The 14458-nt window shown below is 46.2% G+C and overlaps 7 non-coding genes across 7 annotated transcripts; all 7 read right to left on the bottom strand.

The window, feature by feature from the left end:
- Positions 1-203: 203 nt before the first annotated feature.
- LOC130326416 (U2 spliceosomal RNA) lies at positions 204-394 on the bottom strand. The gene has a single exon (XR_008871019.1). It is a non-coding gene; the product is annotated as a U2 spliceosomal RNA (small nuclear RNA).
- Positions 395-2485: 2091 nt separating this feature from the next.
- Positions 2486-2676, bottom strand: LOC130326415 (U2 spliceosomal RNA). Its single transcript, XR_008871018.1, has one exon. It is a non-coding gene; the product is annotated as a U2 spliceosomal RNA (small nuclear RNA).
- Positions 2677-4764: 2088 nt separating this feature from the next.
- Positions 4765-4955, bottom strand: LOC130326414 (U2 spliceosomal RNA). The gene has a single exon (XR_008871017.1). It is a non-coding gene; the product is annotated as a U2 spliceosomal RNA (small nuclear RNA).
- Positions 4956-7055: 2100 nt separating this feature from the next.
- Positions 7056-7246, bottom strand: LOC130326413 (U2 spliceosomal RNA). The gene has a single exon (XR_008871016.1). It is a non-coding gene; the product is annotated as a U2 spliceosomal RNA (small nuclear RNA).
- A 2091-nt stretch (positions 7247-9337) lies between these two features.
- On the bottom strand, positions 9338-9528 carry LOC130326412 (U2 spliceosomal RNA). Its single transcript, XR_008871015.1, has one exon. It is a non-coding gene; the product is annotated as a U2 spliceosomal RNA (small nuclear RNA).
- A 2083-nt stretch (positions 9529-11611) lies between these two features.
- On the bottom strand, positions 11612-11802 carry LOC130326410 (U2 spliceosomal RNA). Its single transcript, XR_008871014.1, has one exon. It is a non-coding gene; the product is annotated as a U2 spliceosomal RNA (small nuclear RNA).
- Positions 11803-13895: 2093 nt separating this feature from the next.
- On the bottom strand, positions 13896-14086 carry LOC130326423 (U2 spliceosomal RNA). The gene has a single exon (XR_008871023.1). It is a non-coding gene; the product is annotated as a U2 spliceosomal RNA (small nuclear RNA).
- Positions 14087-14458: the final 372 nt, after the last annotated feature.

The raw sequence follows: 14458 nt of genomic DNA, 5'->3' as shown, positions 1-14458 counted from the left end.
TTAGTCAGCAGCAGCAGAAGTCCTGTGCCTGGACGCTCCAACAGGGGCCAGACACAAGCAGAAGCAGAAGCAGCAGAAGCAGCAGCAGCACCACCTTTTGTTTTTTGGCTGCAGCAGCAGCAAGGCCCACAGGGCTGGCTAGCTGGCTAGCCAGCAAGCAGGTAGCAATGAAAGTAGGAATCTTTCTTTTTAACCCTGTAAGGGGGTGGTGCACTGTACCCGAAGATACTGCCATATCGGGTCAATGCATAGGGCGACGGAAGCAAGCTTCGAAATCGGCCCCCGTTCTCAAAAATCCATTTAATATATGGTCCCCAGATAGGGGACGTATCAGATATTAAACTGATAAGAACAGATACTACACTTGATCTTAGCCAAAAGGCCGAGAAGCGATAACCGTGAAAGGGGCGGGCCCAACAAGGTCCCCTTCATGGGCACTATCACTGCTTGCTGTCAGGGAGGCTGCCAGACAATTTTCCATGCACACTCTGGGCTGGGGGCAGTCAACCACCAGTACACACAGCAGAACCTAAACCCATACCATTATTGCTAAGCAGCAAGACAGGGGCCCATTGCACTCCCACGGGGCCTTTTTAAATGCAATCCATAACCCGGATTTGCCAGGAACCCTTCTTACTCCTCCTACTTGCATGTGACACTGGGCTTAGGATCTGCATAGGAAACACACACACAAGCACACACCTACCTTTGTTGCCTGCAGATGCCTCCTTGGCTGTCCCCAAACGGTATCAAACCAACACCCACGGGAAGCTGTAAGCATAGAGGACATGCCTGCACCCCATTGGACTTACCTGTGTGGGTTAAATCCGGGTTATTTGACAACCTATGGCGGTGATGGTTCTGCTCAGGCAGAGCAGTGCTGATGCTCCTCATAAAGCTGTCGCTGCTGTGAAGGTTCTAGGTGACATCACAAATCCTATGGTTACATACACAACAAAGCTGGGTTGTTGTTGTTTACACTCTGCAAGGCCTGTGGAAGTGAGTGACATCATAGCACTGTAGTTCTGAGGGTTCTAGATGGATGCAACAATCTCCTGTTGCTTCTATGAAGGCCATAATAGACGACATCACCAAACAGCTCCATAGTCACATACACAGCAAAGGAGAGATGTTGTTTACACCTAGTGATGTCAGTGGTATTGAGTGACATCACAGCACAGTGCTAAGGCTCCTGGGCCTGGACACAGCAGCGGCTGCAATATCTCAACGGAGAATACGTTTATATATATGTGTGTGTGGTGCGCGTATATATATATATATATATATATATATATATATATATATATATATATATTTCTCCGCCGAAATCACTTTTAAACCCATTTCCACCTTTTTTTCCCTTCTCTTCCTCTTACTTTTTTTTCACGTTTTTTTACGTTTTTCTCCTTTTCGCCTCTTTTCTGGGCGTATTATTCTTCTTTTTCTTCTTTTTTTTGTCTAATGCATACCCCATCAGTGCAGCAATGCTTATTCAATACCGCCAGCAGATGGAGACACTGGGGGATAATTTTCTAAGGATTTATACTGATTTTTCCTGTCTGAATTTGTCGCACAGAAAGTTGCAGGCCAAATATGTGTGACATTTCTGCGACTTTAGCTTCTAGAGCATTTTTACAACATTATACATAGGTGCTGAATACATAAAAAGCGACTGTTCAGCGACAGACAAGTCGCATCGGCTGAAAGTAGGCCAGAATGTCAGTCCATGTTGGAGCAGGTTTAGATACAGTCTAAAGTATAGATCTCAAAGTCTGTGCACAGAATTTAGCAAGGGCCTCGCACCTTCTGATGCATCAGGTAGGTGCACAATAGCATAGCCTAACCCTCTGTACTTTGGTCTATATTGATGCGGGACATAGACAGCCAGCTGATGACCAATCCATTAGTGCAATGGATGGCTGGAAGCATTTGTCTTTGCCTTTGCAATACCACAGAAGCAATGCATGGTCAATGTACAGCAATGACACACCTGTGTGAACAGCCAGGAGACCCCCCCCCCCCATGTTATGTTACATAGTTACATAGTTAGTACGGTCGAAAAAAGACATATGTCCATCACGTTCAACCAGGGAATTAAGGGGTAGGGGTGTGGCGCGATATTGGGGAAGGGATGAGATTTTATATTTCTTCATAAGCATTAATCTTATTTTGTCAATTAGGAACATTCAGCACCCACCCGCTATCAAGGCAGCTGCCTATCATGTCATGCCCTACCTGCACAGGTGTGCTGGCTACTCAAATGATCCAATTAAGGAGGCCATTTAGTCAGCAGCAGCAGAAGTCCTGTGCCTGGACGCTCCAACAGGGGCCAGACACAAGCAGAAGCAGAAGCAGCAGAAGCAGCAGCAGCACCACCTTTTGTTTTTTGGCTGCAGCAGCAGCAAGGCCCACAGGGCTGGCTAGCTGGCTAGCCAGCAAGCAGGTAGCAATGAAAGTAGGAATCTTTCTTTTTAACCCTGTAAGGGGGTGGTGCACTGTACCCGAAGATACTGCCATATCGGGTCAATGCATAGGGCGACGGAAGCAAGCTTCGAAATCGGCCCCCGTTCTCAAAAATCCATTTAATATATGGTCCCCAGATAGGGGACGTATCAGATATTAAACTGATAAGAACAGATACTACACTTGATCTTAGCCAAAAGGCCGAGAAGCGATAACCGTGAAAGGGGCGGGCCCAACAAGGTCCCCTTCATGGGCACTATCACTGCTTGCTGTCAGGGAGGCTGCCAGACAATTTTCCATGCACACTCTGGGCTGGGGGGCAGTCAACCACCAGTACACACAGCAGAACCTAAACCCATACCATTATTGCTAAGCAGCAAGACAGGGGCCCATTGCACTCCCACGGGGCCTTTTTAAATGCAATCCATAACCCGGATTTGCCAGGAACCCTTCTTACTCCTCCTACTTGCATGTGACACTGGGCTTAGGATCTGCATAGGAAACACACACACAAGCACACACCTACCTTTGTTGCCTGCAGATGCCTCCTTGGCTGTCCCCAAACGGTATCAAACCAACACCCACGGGAAGCTGTAAGCATAGAGGACATGCCTGCACCCCATTGGACTTACCTGTGTGGGTTAAATCCGGGTTATTTGACAACCTATGGCGGTGATGGTTCTGCTCAGGCAGAGCAGTGCTGATGCTCCTCATAAAGCTGTCGCTGCTGTGAAGGTTCTAGGTGACATCACAAATCCCTATGGTTACATACACAACAAAGCTGGGTTGTTGTTGTTTACACTCTGCAAGGCCTGTGGAAGTGAGTGACATCATAGCACTGTAGTTCTGAGGGTTCTAGATGGATGCAACAATCTCCTGTTGCTTCTATGAAGGCCATAATAGACGACATCACCAAACAGCTCCATAGTCACATACACAGCAAAGGAGAGATGTTGTTTACACCTAGTGATGTCAGTGGTATTGAGTGACATCACAGCACAGTGCTAAGGCTCCTGGGCCTGGACACAGCAGCGGCTGCAATATCTCAACGGAGAATACGTTTATATATATGTGTGTGTGTGCGCGTATATATATATATATATATATATATATATATATATATATATATATATTTCTCCGCCGAAATCACTTTTAAACCCATTTCCACCTTTTTTTCCCTTCTCTTCCTCTTACTTTTTTTTCACGTTTTTTTACGTTTTTCTCCTTTTCGCCTCTTTTCTGGGCGTATTATTCTTCTTTTTCTTCTTTTTTTTGTCTAATGCATACCCCATCAGTGCAGCAATGCTTATTCAATACCGCCAGCAGATGGAGACACTGGGGATAATTTTCTAAGGATTTATACTGATTTTTCCTGTCTGAATTTGTCGCACAGAAAGTTGCAGGCCAAATATGTGTGACATTTCTGCGACTTTAGCTTCTAGAGCATTTTTACAACATTATACATAGGTGCTGAATACATAAAAAGCGACTGTTCAGCGACAGACAAGTCGCATCGGCTGAAAGTAGGCCAGAATGTCAGTCCATGTTGGAGCAGGTTTAGATACAGTCTAAAGTATAGATCTCAAAGTCTGTGCACAGAATTTAGCAAGGGCCTCGCACCTTCTGATGCATCAGGTAGGTGCACAATAGCATAGCCTAACCCTCTGTACTTTGGTCTATATTGATGCGGGACATAGACAGCCAGCTGATGACCAATCCATTAGTGCAATGGATGGCTGGAAGCATTTGTCTTTGCCTTTGCAATACCACAGAAGCAATGCATGGTCAATGTACAGCAATGACACACCTGTGTGAACAGCCAGGAGACCCCCCCCCCCCATGTTATGTTACATAGTTACATAGTTAGTACGGTCGAAAAAAGACATATGTCCATCACGTTCAACCAGGGAATTAAGGGGTAGGGGTGTGGCGCGATATTGGGGAAGGATGAGATTTTATATTTCTTCATAAGCATTAATCTTATTTTGTCAATTAGGAACATTCAGCACCCACCCGCTATCAAGGCAGCTGCCTATCATGTCATGCCCTACCTGCACAGGTGTGCTGGCTACTCAAATGATCCAATTAAGGAGGCCATTTAGTCAGCAGCAGCAGAAGTCCTGTGCCTGGACGCTCCAACAGGGGCCAGACACAAGCAGAAGCAGAAGCAGCAGAAGCAGCAGCAGCACCACCTTTTGTTTTTTGGCTGCAGCAGCAGCAAGGCCCACAGGGCTGGCTAGCTGGCTAGCCAGCAAGCAGGTAGCAATGAAAGTAGGAATCTTTCTTTTTAACCCTGTAAGGGGGTGGTGCACTGTACCCGAAGATACTGCCATATCGGGTCAATGCATAGGGCGACGGAAGCAAGCTTCGAAATCGGCCCCCGTTCTCAAAAATCCATTTAATATATGGTCCCCAGATAGGGGACGTATCAGATATTAAACTGATAAGAACAGATACTACACTTGATCTTAGCCAAAAGGCCGAGAAGCGATAACCGTGAAAGGGGCGGGCCCAACAAGGTCCCCTTCATGGGCACTATCACTGCTTGCTGTCAGGGAGGCTGCCAGACAATTTTCCATGCACACTCTGGCTGGGGGGCAGTCAACCACCAGTACACACAGCAGAACCTAAACCCATACCATTATTGCTAAGCAGCAAGACAGGGGCCCATTGCACTCCCACGGGGCCTTTTTAAATGCAATCCATAACCCGGATTTGCCAGGAACCCTTCTTACTCCTCCTACTTGCATGTGACACTGGGCTTAGGATCTGCATAGGAAACACACACACAAGCACACACCTACCTTTGTTGCCTGCAGATGCCTCCTTGGCTGTCCCCAAACGGTATCAAACCAACACCCACGGGAAGCTGTAAGCATAGAGGACATGCCTGCACCCCATTGGACTTACCTGTGTGGGTTAAATCCGGGTTATTTGACAACCTATGGCGGTGATGGTTCTGCTCAGGCAGAGCAGTGCTGATGCTCCTCATAAAGCTGTCGCTGCTGTGAAGGTTCTAGGTGACATCACAAATCCCTATGGTTACATACACAACAAAGCTGGGTTGTTGTTGTTTACACTCTGCAAGGCCTGTGGAAGTGAGTGACATCATAGCACTGTAGTTCTGAGGGTTCTAGATGGATGCAACAATCTCCTGTTGCTTCTATGAAGGCCATAATAGACGACATCACCAAACAGCTCCATAGTCACATACACAGCAAAGGAGAGATGTTGTTTACACCTAGTGATGTCAGTGGTATTGAGTGACATCACAGCACAGTGCTAAGGCTCCTGGGCCTGGACACAGCAGCGGCTGCAATATCTCAACGGAGAATACGTTTATATATATGTGTGTGTGTGCGCGTATATATATATATATATATATATATATATATATATATATATATATATATATATATATTTCTCCGCCGAAATCACTTTTAAACCCATTTCCACCTTTTTTTCCCTTCTCTTCCTCTTACTTTTTTTTCACGTTTTTTTACGTTTTTCTCCTTTTCGCCTCTTTTCTGGGCGTATTATTCTTCTTTTTCTTCTTTTTTTTTGTCTAATGCATACCCCATCAGTGCAGCAATGCTTATTCAATACCGCCAGCAGATGGAGACACTGGGGGATAATTTTCTAAGGATTTATACTGATTTTTCCTGTCTGAATTTGTCGCACAGAAAGTTGCAGGCCAAATATGTGTGACATTTCTGCGACTTTAGCTTCTAGAGCATTTTTACAACATTATACATAGGTGCTGAATACATAAAAAGCGACTGTTCAGCGACAGACAAGTCGCATCGGCTGAAAGTAGGCCAGAATGTCAGTCCATGTTGGAGCAGGTTTAGATACAGTCTAAAGTATAGATCTCAAAGTCTGTGCACAGAATTTAGCAAGGGCCTCGCACCTTCTGATGCATCAGGTAGGTGCACAATAGCATAGCCTAACCCTCTGTACTTTGGTCTATATTGATGCGGGACATAGACAGCCAGCTGATGACCAATCCATTAGTGCAATGGATGGCTGGAAGCATTTGTCTTTGCCTTTGCAATACCACAGAAGCAATGCATGGTCAATGTACAGCAATGACACACCTGTGTGAACAGCCAGGAGACCCCCCCCCCCCATGTTATGTTACATAGTTACATAGTTAGTACGGTCGAAAAAAGACATATGTCCATCACGTTCAACCAGGGAATTAAGGGGTAGGGGTGTGGCGCGATATTGGGGAAGGGATGAGATTTTATATTTCTTCATAAGCATTAATCTTATTTTGTCAATTAGGAACATTCAGCACCCACCCGCTATCAAGGCAGCTGCCTATCATGTCATGCCCTACCTGCACAGGTGTGCTGGCTACTCAAATGATCCAATTAAGGAGGCCATTTAGTCAGCAGCAGCAGAAGTCCTGTGCCTGGACGCTCCAACAGGGGCCAGACACAAGCAGAAGCAGAAGCAGCAGAAGCAGCAGCAGCACCACCTTTTGTTTTTTGGCTGCAGCAGCAGCAAGGCCCACAGGGCTGGCTAGCTGGCTAGCCAGCAAGCAGGTAGCAATGAAAGTAGGAATCTTTCTTTTTAACCCTGTAAGGGGGTGGTGCACTGTACCCGAAGATACTGCCATATCGGGTCAATGCATAGGGCGACGGAAGCAAGCTTCGAAATCGGCCCCCGTTCTCAAAAATCCATTTAATATATGGTCCCCAGATAGGGGACGTATCAGATATTAAACTGATAAGAACAGATACTACACTTGATCTTAGCCAAAAGGCCGAGAAGCGATAACCGTGAAAGGGGCGGGCCCAACAAGGTCCCCTTCATGGGCACTATCACTGCTTGCTGTCAGGGAGGCTGCCAGACAATTTTCCATGCACACTCTGGGCTGGGGGGCAGTCAACCACCAGTACACACAGCAGAACCTAAACCCATACCATTATTGCTAAGCAGCAAGACAGGGGCCCATTGCACTCCCACGGGGCCTTTTTAAATGCAATCCATAACCCGGATTTGCCAGGAACCCTTCTTACTCCTCCTACTTGCATGTGACACTGGGCTTAGGATCTGCATAGGAAACACACACACAAGCACACACCTACCTTTGTTGCCTGCAGATGCCTCCTTGGCTGTCCCCAAACGGTATCAAACCAACACCCACGGGAAGCTGTAAGCATAGAGGACATGCCTGCACCCCATTGGACTTACCTGTGTGGGTTAAATCCGGGTTATTTGACAACCTATGGCGGTGATGGTTCTGCTCAGGCAGAGCAGTGCTGATGCTCCTCATAAAGCTGTCGCTGCTGTGAAGGTTCTAGGTGACATCACAAATCCCTATGGTTACATACACAACAAAGCTGGGTTGTTGTTGTTTACACTCTGCAAGGCCTGTGGAAGTGAGTGACATCATAGCACTGTAGTTCTGAGGGTTCTAGATGGATGCAACAATCTCCTGTTGCTTCTATGAAGGCCATAATAGACGACATCACCAAACAGCTCCATAGTCACATACACAGCAAAGGAGAGATGTTGTTTACACCTAGTGATGTCAGTGGTATTGAGTGACATCACAGCACAGTGCTAAGGCTCCTGGGCCTGGACACAGCAGCGGCTGCAATATCTCAACGGAGAATACGTTTATATATATGTGTGTGTGTGCGCGTATATATATATATATATATATATATATATATATATATATATATATATTTCTCCGCCGAAATCACTTTTAAACCCATTTCCACCTTTTTTTCCCTTCTCTTCCTCTTACTTTTTTTTCACGTTTTTTTACGTTTTTCTCCTTTTCGCCTCTTTTCTGGGCGTATTATTCTTCTTTTTCTTCTTTTTTTTTGTCTAATGCATACCCCATCAGTGCAGCAATGCTTATTCAATACCGCCAGCAGATGGAGACACTGGGGGATAATTTTCTAAGGATTTATACTGATTTTTCCTGTCTGAATTTGTCGCACAGAAAGTTGCAGGCCAAATATGTGTGACATTTCTGCGACTTTAGCTTCTAGAGCATTTTTACAACATTATACATAGGTGCTGAATACATAAAAAGCGACTGTTCAGCGACAGACAAGTCGCATCGGCTGAAAGTAGGCCAGAATGTCAGTCCATGTTGGAGCAGGTTTAGATACAGTCTAAAGTATAGATCTCAAAGTCTGTGCACAGAATTTAGCAAGGGCCTCGCACCTTCTGATGCATCAGGTAGGTGCACAATAGCATAGCCTAACCCTCTGTACTTTGGTCTATATTGATGCGGGACATAGACAGCCAGCTGATGACCAATCCATTAGTGCAATGGATGGCTGGAAGCATTTGTCTTTGCCTTTGCAATACCACAGAAGCAATGCATGGTCAATGTACAGCAATGACACACCTGTGTGAACAGCCAGGAGACCCCCCCCCCCCATGTTATGTTACATAGTTACATAGTTAGTACGGTCGAAAAAAGACATATGTCCATCACGTTCAACCAGGGAATTAAGGGGTAGGGGTGTGGCGCGATATTGGGGAAGGGATGAGATTTTATATTTCTTCATAAGCATTAATCTTATTTTGTCAATTAGGAACATTCAGCACCCACCCGCTATCAAGGCAGCTGCCTATCATGTCATGCCCTACCTGCACAGGTGTGCTGGCTACTCAAATGATCCAATTAAGGAGGCCATTTAGTCAGCAGCAGCAGAAGTCCTGTGCCTGGACGCTCCAACAGGGGCCAGACACAAGCAGAAGCAGAAGCAGCAGAAGCAGCAGCAGCACCACCTTTTGTTTTTTGGCTGCAGCAGCAGCAAGGCCCACAGGGCTGGCTAGCTGGCTAGCCAGCAAGCAGGTAGCAATGAAAGTAGGAATCTTTCTTTTTAACCCTGTAAGGGGGTGGTGCACTGTACCCGAAGATACTGCCATATCGGGTCAATGCATAGGGCGACGGAAGCAAGCTTCGAAATCGGCCCCCGTTCTCAAAAATCCATTTAATATATGGTCCCCAGATAGGGGACGTATCAGATATTAAACTGATAAGAACAGATACTACACTTGATCTTAGCCAAAAGGCCGAGAAGCGATAACCGTGAAAGGGGCGGGCCCAACAAGGTCCCCTTCATGGGCACTATCACTGCTTGCTGTCAGGGAGGCTGCCAGACAATTTTCCATGCACACTCTGGGCTGGGGGGCAGTCAACCACCAGTACACACAGCAGAACCTAAACCCATACCATTATTGCTAAGCAGCAAGACAGGGGCCCATTGCACTCCCACGGGGCCTTTTTAAATGCAATCCATAACCCGGATTTGCCAGGAACCCTTCTTACTCCTCCTACTTGCATGTGACACTGGGCTTAGGATCTGCATAGGAAACACACACACAAGCACACACCTACCTTTGTTGCCTGCAGATGCCTCCTTGGCTGTCCCCAAACGGTATCAAACCAACACCCACGGGAAGCTGTAAGCATAGAGGACATGCCTGCACCCCATTGGACTTACCTGTGTGGGTTAAATCCGGGTTATTTGACAACCTATGGCGGTGATGGTTCTGCTCAGGCAGAGCAGTGCTGATGCTCCTCATAAAGCTGTCGCTGCTGTGAAGGTTCTAGGTGACATCACAAATCCCTATGGTTACATACACAACAAAGCTGGGTTGTTGTTGTTTACACTCTGCAAGGCCTGTGGAAGTGAGTGACATCATAGCACTGTAGTTCTGAGGGTTCTAGATGGATGCAACAATCTCCTGTTGCTTCTATGAAGGCCATAATAGACGACATCACCAAACAGCTCCATAGTCACATACACAGCAAAGGAGAGATGTTGTTTACACCTAGTGATGTCAGTGGTATTGAGTGACATCACAGCACAGTGCTAAGGCTCCTGGGCCTGGACACAGCAGCGGCTGCAATATCTCAACGGAGAATACGTTTATATATATGTGTGTGTGTGCGCGTATATATATATATATATATATATATATATATATATATATTTCTCCGCCGAAATCACTTTTAAACCCATTTCCACCTTTTTTTCCCTTCTCTTCCTCTTACTTTTTTTTCACGTTTTTTTACGTTTTTCTCCTTTTCGCCTCTTTTCTGGGCGTATTATTCTTCTTTTTCTTCTTTTTTTTTGTCTAATGCATACCCCATCAGTGCAGCAATGCTTATTCAATACCGCCAGCAGATGGAGACACTGGGGGATAATTTTCTAAGGATTTATACTGATTTTTCCTGTCTGAATTTGTCGCACAGAAAGTTGCAGGCCAAATATGTGTGACATTTCTGCGACTTTAGCTTCTAGAGCATTTTTACAACATTATACATAGGTGCTGAATACATAAAAAGCGACTGTTCAGCGACAGACAAGTCGCATCGGCTGAAAGTAGGCCAGAATGTCAGTCCATGTTGGAGCAGGTTTAGATACAGTCTAAAGTATAGATCTCAAAGTCTGTGCACAGAATTTAGCAAGGGCCTCGCACCTTCTGATGCATCAGGTAGGTGCACAATAGCATAGCCTAACCCTCTGTACTTTGGTCTATATTGATGCGGGACATAGACAGCCAGCTGATGACCAATCCATTAGTGCAATGGATGGCTGGAAGCATTTGTCTTTGCCTTTGCAATACCACAGAAGCAATGCATGGTCAATGTACAGCAATGACACACCTGTGTGAACAGCCAGGAGACCCCCCCCCCCCATGTTATGTTACATAGTTACATAGTTAGTACGGTCGAAAAAAGACATATGTCCATCACGTTCAACCAGGGAATTAAGGGGTAGGGGTGTGGCGCGATATTGGGGAAGGGATGAGATTTTATATTTCTTCATAAGCATTAATCTTATTTTGTCAATTAGGAACATTCAGCACCCACCCGCTATCAAGGCAGCTGCCTATCATGTCATGCCCTACCTGCACAGGTGTGCTGGCTACTCAAATGATCCAATTAAGGAGGCCATTTAGTCAGCAGCAGCAGAAGTCCTGTGCCTGGACGCTCCAACAGGGGCCAGACACAAGCAGAAGCAGAAGCAGCAGAAGCAGCAGCAGCACCACCTTTTGTTTTTTGGCTGCAGCAGCAGCAAGGCCCACAGGGCTGGCTAGCTGGCTAGCCAGCAAGCAGGTAGCAATGAAAGTAGGAATCTTTCTTTTTAACCCTGTAAGGGGGTGGTGCACTGTACCCGAAGATACTGCCATATCGGGTCAATGCATAGGGCGACGGAAGCAAGCTTCGAAATCGGCCCCCGTTCTCAAAAATCCATTTAATATATGGTCCCCAGATAGGGGACGTATCAGATATTAAACTGATAAGAACAGATACTACACTTGATCTTAGCCAAAAGGCCGAGAAGCGATAACCGTGAAAGGGGCGGGCCCAACAAGGTCCCCTTCATGGGCACTATCACTGCTTGCTGTCAGGGAGGCTGCCAGACAATTTTCCATGCACACTCTGGGCTGGGGGGCAGTCAACCACCAGTACACACAGCAGAACCTAAACCCATACCATTATTGCTAAGCAGCAAGACAGGGGCCCATTGCACTCCCACGGGGCCTTTTTAAATGCAATCCATAACCCGGATTTGCCAGGAACCCTTCTTACTCCTCCTACTTGCATGTGACACTGGGCTTAGGATCTGCATAGGAAACACACACACAAGCACACACCTACCTTTGTTGCCTGCAGATGCCTCCTTGGCTGTCCCCAAACGGTATCAAACCAACACCCACGGGAAGCTGTAAGCATAGAGGACATGCCTGCACCCCATTGGACTTACCTGTGTGGGTTAAATCCGGGTTATTTGACAACCTATGGCGGTGATGGTTCTGCTCAGGCAGAGCAGTGCTGATGCTCCTCATAAAGCTGTTGCTGCTGTGAAGGTTCTAGGTGACATCACAAATCCCTATGGTTACATACACAACAAAGCTGGGTTGTTGTTGTTTACACTCTGCAAGGCCTGTGGAAGTGAGTGACATCATAGCACTGTAGTTCTGAGGGTTCTAGATGGATGCAACAATCTCCTGTTGCTTCTATGAAGGCCATAATAGACGACATCACCAAACAGCTCCATAGTCACATACACAGCAAAGGAGAGATGTTGTTTACACCTAGTGATGTCAGTGGTATTGAGTGACATCACAGCACAGTGCTAAGGCTCCTGGGCCTGGACACAGCAGCGGCTGCAATATCTCAACGGAGAATACGTTTATATATATGTGTGTGTGTGCGCGTATATATATATATATATATATATATATATATATATATATATATATATATTTCTCCGCCGAAATCACTTTTAAACCCATTTCCACCTTTTTTTCCCTTCTCTTCCTCTTACTTTTTTTTCACGTTTTTTTACGTTTTTCTCCTTTTCGCCTCTTTTCTGGGCGTATTATTCTTCTTTTTCTTCTTTTTTTTTGTCTAATGCATACCCCATCAGTGCAGCAATGCTTATTCAATACCGCCAGCAGATGGAGACACTGGGGGATAATTTTCTAAGGATTTATACTGATTTTTCCTGTCTGAATTTGTCGCACAGAAAGTTGCAGGCCAAATATGTGTGACATTTCTGCGACTTTAGCTTCTAGAGCATTTTTACAACATTATACATAGGTGCTGAATACATAAAAAGCGACTGTTCAGCGACAGACAAGTCGCATCGGCTGAAAGTAGGCCAGAATGTCAGTCCATGTTGGAGCAGGTTTAGATACAGTCTAAAGTATAGATCTCAAAGTCTGTGCACAGAATTTAGCAAGGGCCTCGCACCTTCTGATGCATCAGGTAGGTGCACAATAGCATAGCCTAACCCTCTGTACTTTGGTCTATATTGATGCGGGACATAGACAGCCAGCTGATGACCAATCCATTAGTGCAATGGATGGCTGGAAGCATTTGTCTTTGCCTTTGCAATACCACAGAAGCAATGCATGGTCAATGTACAGCAATGACACACCTGTGTGAACAGCCAGGAGACCCCCCCCCCCCATGTTATGTTACATAGTTACATAGTTAGTACGGTCGAAAAAAGACATATGTCCATCACGTTCAACCAGGGAATTAAGGGGTAGGGGTGTGGCGCGATATTGGGGAAGGGATGAGATTTTATATTTCTTCATAAGCATTAATCTTATTTTGTCAATTAGGAACATTCAGCACCCACCCGCTATCAAGGCAGCTGCCTATCATGTCATGCCCTACCTGCACAGGTGTGCTGGCTACTCAAATGATCCAATTAAGGAGGCCATTTAGTCAGCAGCAGCAGAAGTCCTGTGCCTGGACGCTCCAACAGGGGCCAGACACAAGCAGAAGCAGAAGCAGCAGAAGCAGCAGCAGCACCACCTTTTGTTTTTTGGCTGCAGCAGCAGCAAGGCCCACAGGGCTGGCTAGCTGGCTAGCCAGCAAGCAGGTAGCAATGAAAGTAGGAATCTTTCTTTTTAACCCTGTAAGGGGGTGGTGCACTGTACCCGAAGATACTGCCATATCGGGTCAATGCATAGGGCGACGGAAGCAAGCTTCGAAATCGGCCCCCGTTCTCAAAAATCCATTTAATATATGGTCCCCAGATAGGGGACGTATCAGATATTAAACTGATAAGAACAGATACTACACTTGATCTTAGCCAAAAGGCCGAGAAGCGATAACCGTGAAAGGGGCGGGCCCAACAAGGTCCCCTTCATGGGCACTATCACTGCTTGCTGTCAGGGAGGCTGCCAGACAATTTTCCATGCACACTCTGGGCTGGGGGGCAGTCAACCACCAGTACACACAGCAGAACCTAAACCCATACCATTATTGCTAAGCAGCAAGACAGGGGCCCATTGCACTCCCACGGGGCCTTTTTAAATGCAATCCATAACCCGGATTTGCCAGGAACCCTTCTTACTCCTCCTACTTGCATGTGACACTGGGCTTAGGATCTGCATAGGAAACACACACACAAGCACACACCTACCTTTGTTGCCTGCAGATGCCTCCTTGGCTGTCCCCAAACGGTATCAAACCAACACCCAC

The sequence above is a fragment of the Hyla sarda genome, unplaced genomic scaffold (genome assembly GCF_029499605.1).
Source record: "Hyla sarda isolate aHylSar1 unplaced genomic scaffold, aHylSar1.hap1 scaffold_2844, whole genome shotgun sequence".
NCBI lineage: Eukaryota > Metazoa > Chordata > Amphibia > Anura > Hylidae > Hyla > Hyla sarda.
Note: the sequence above shows the minus strand (reverse complement) of the source record. Positions and strands in the feature narration are given on the sequence as shown.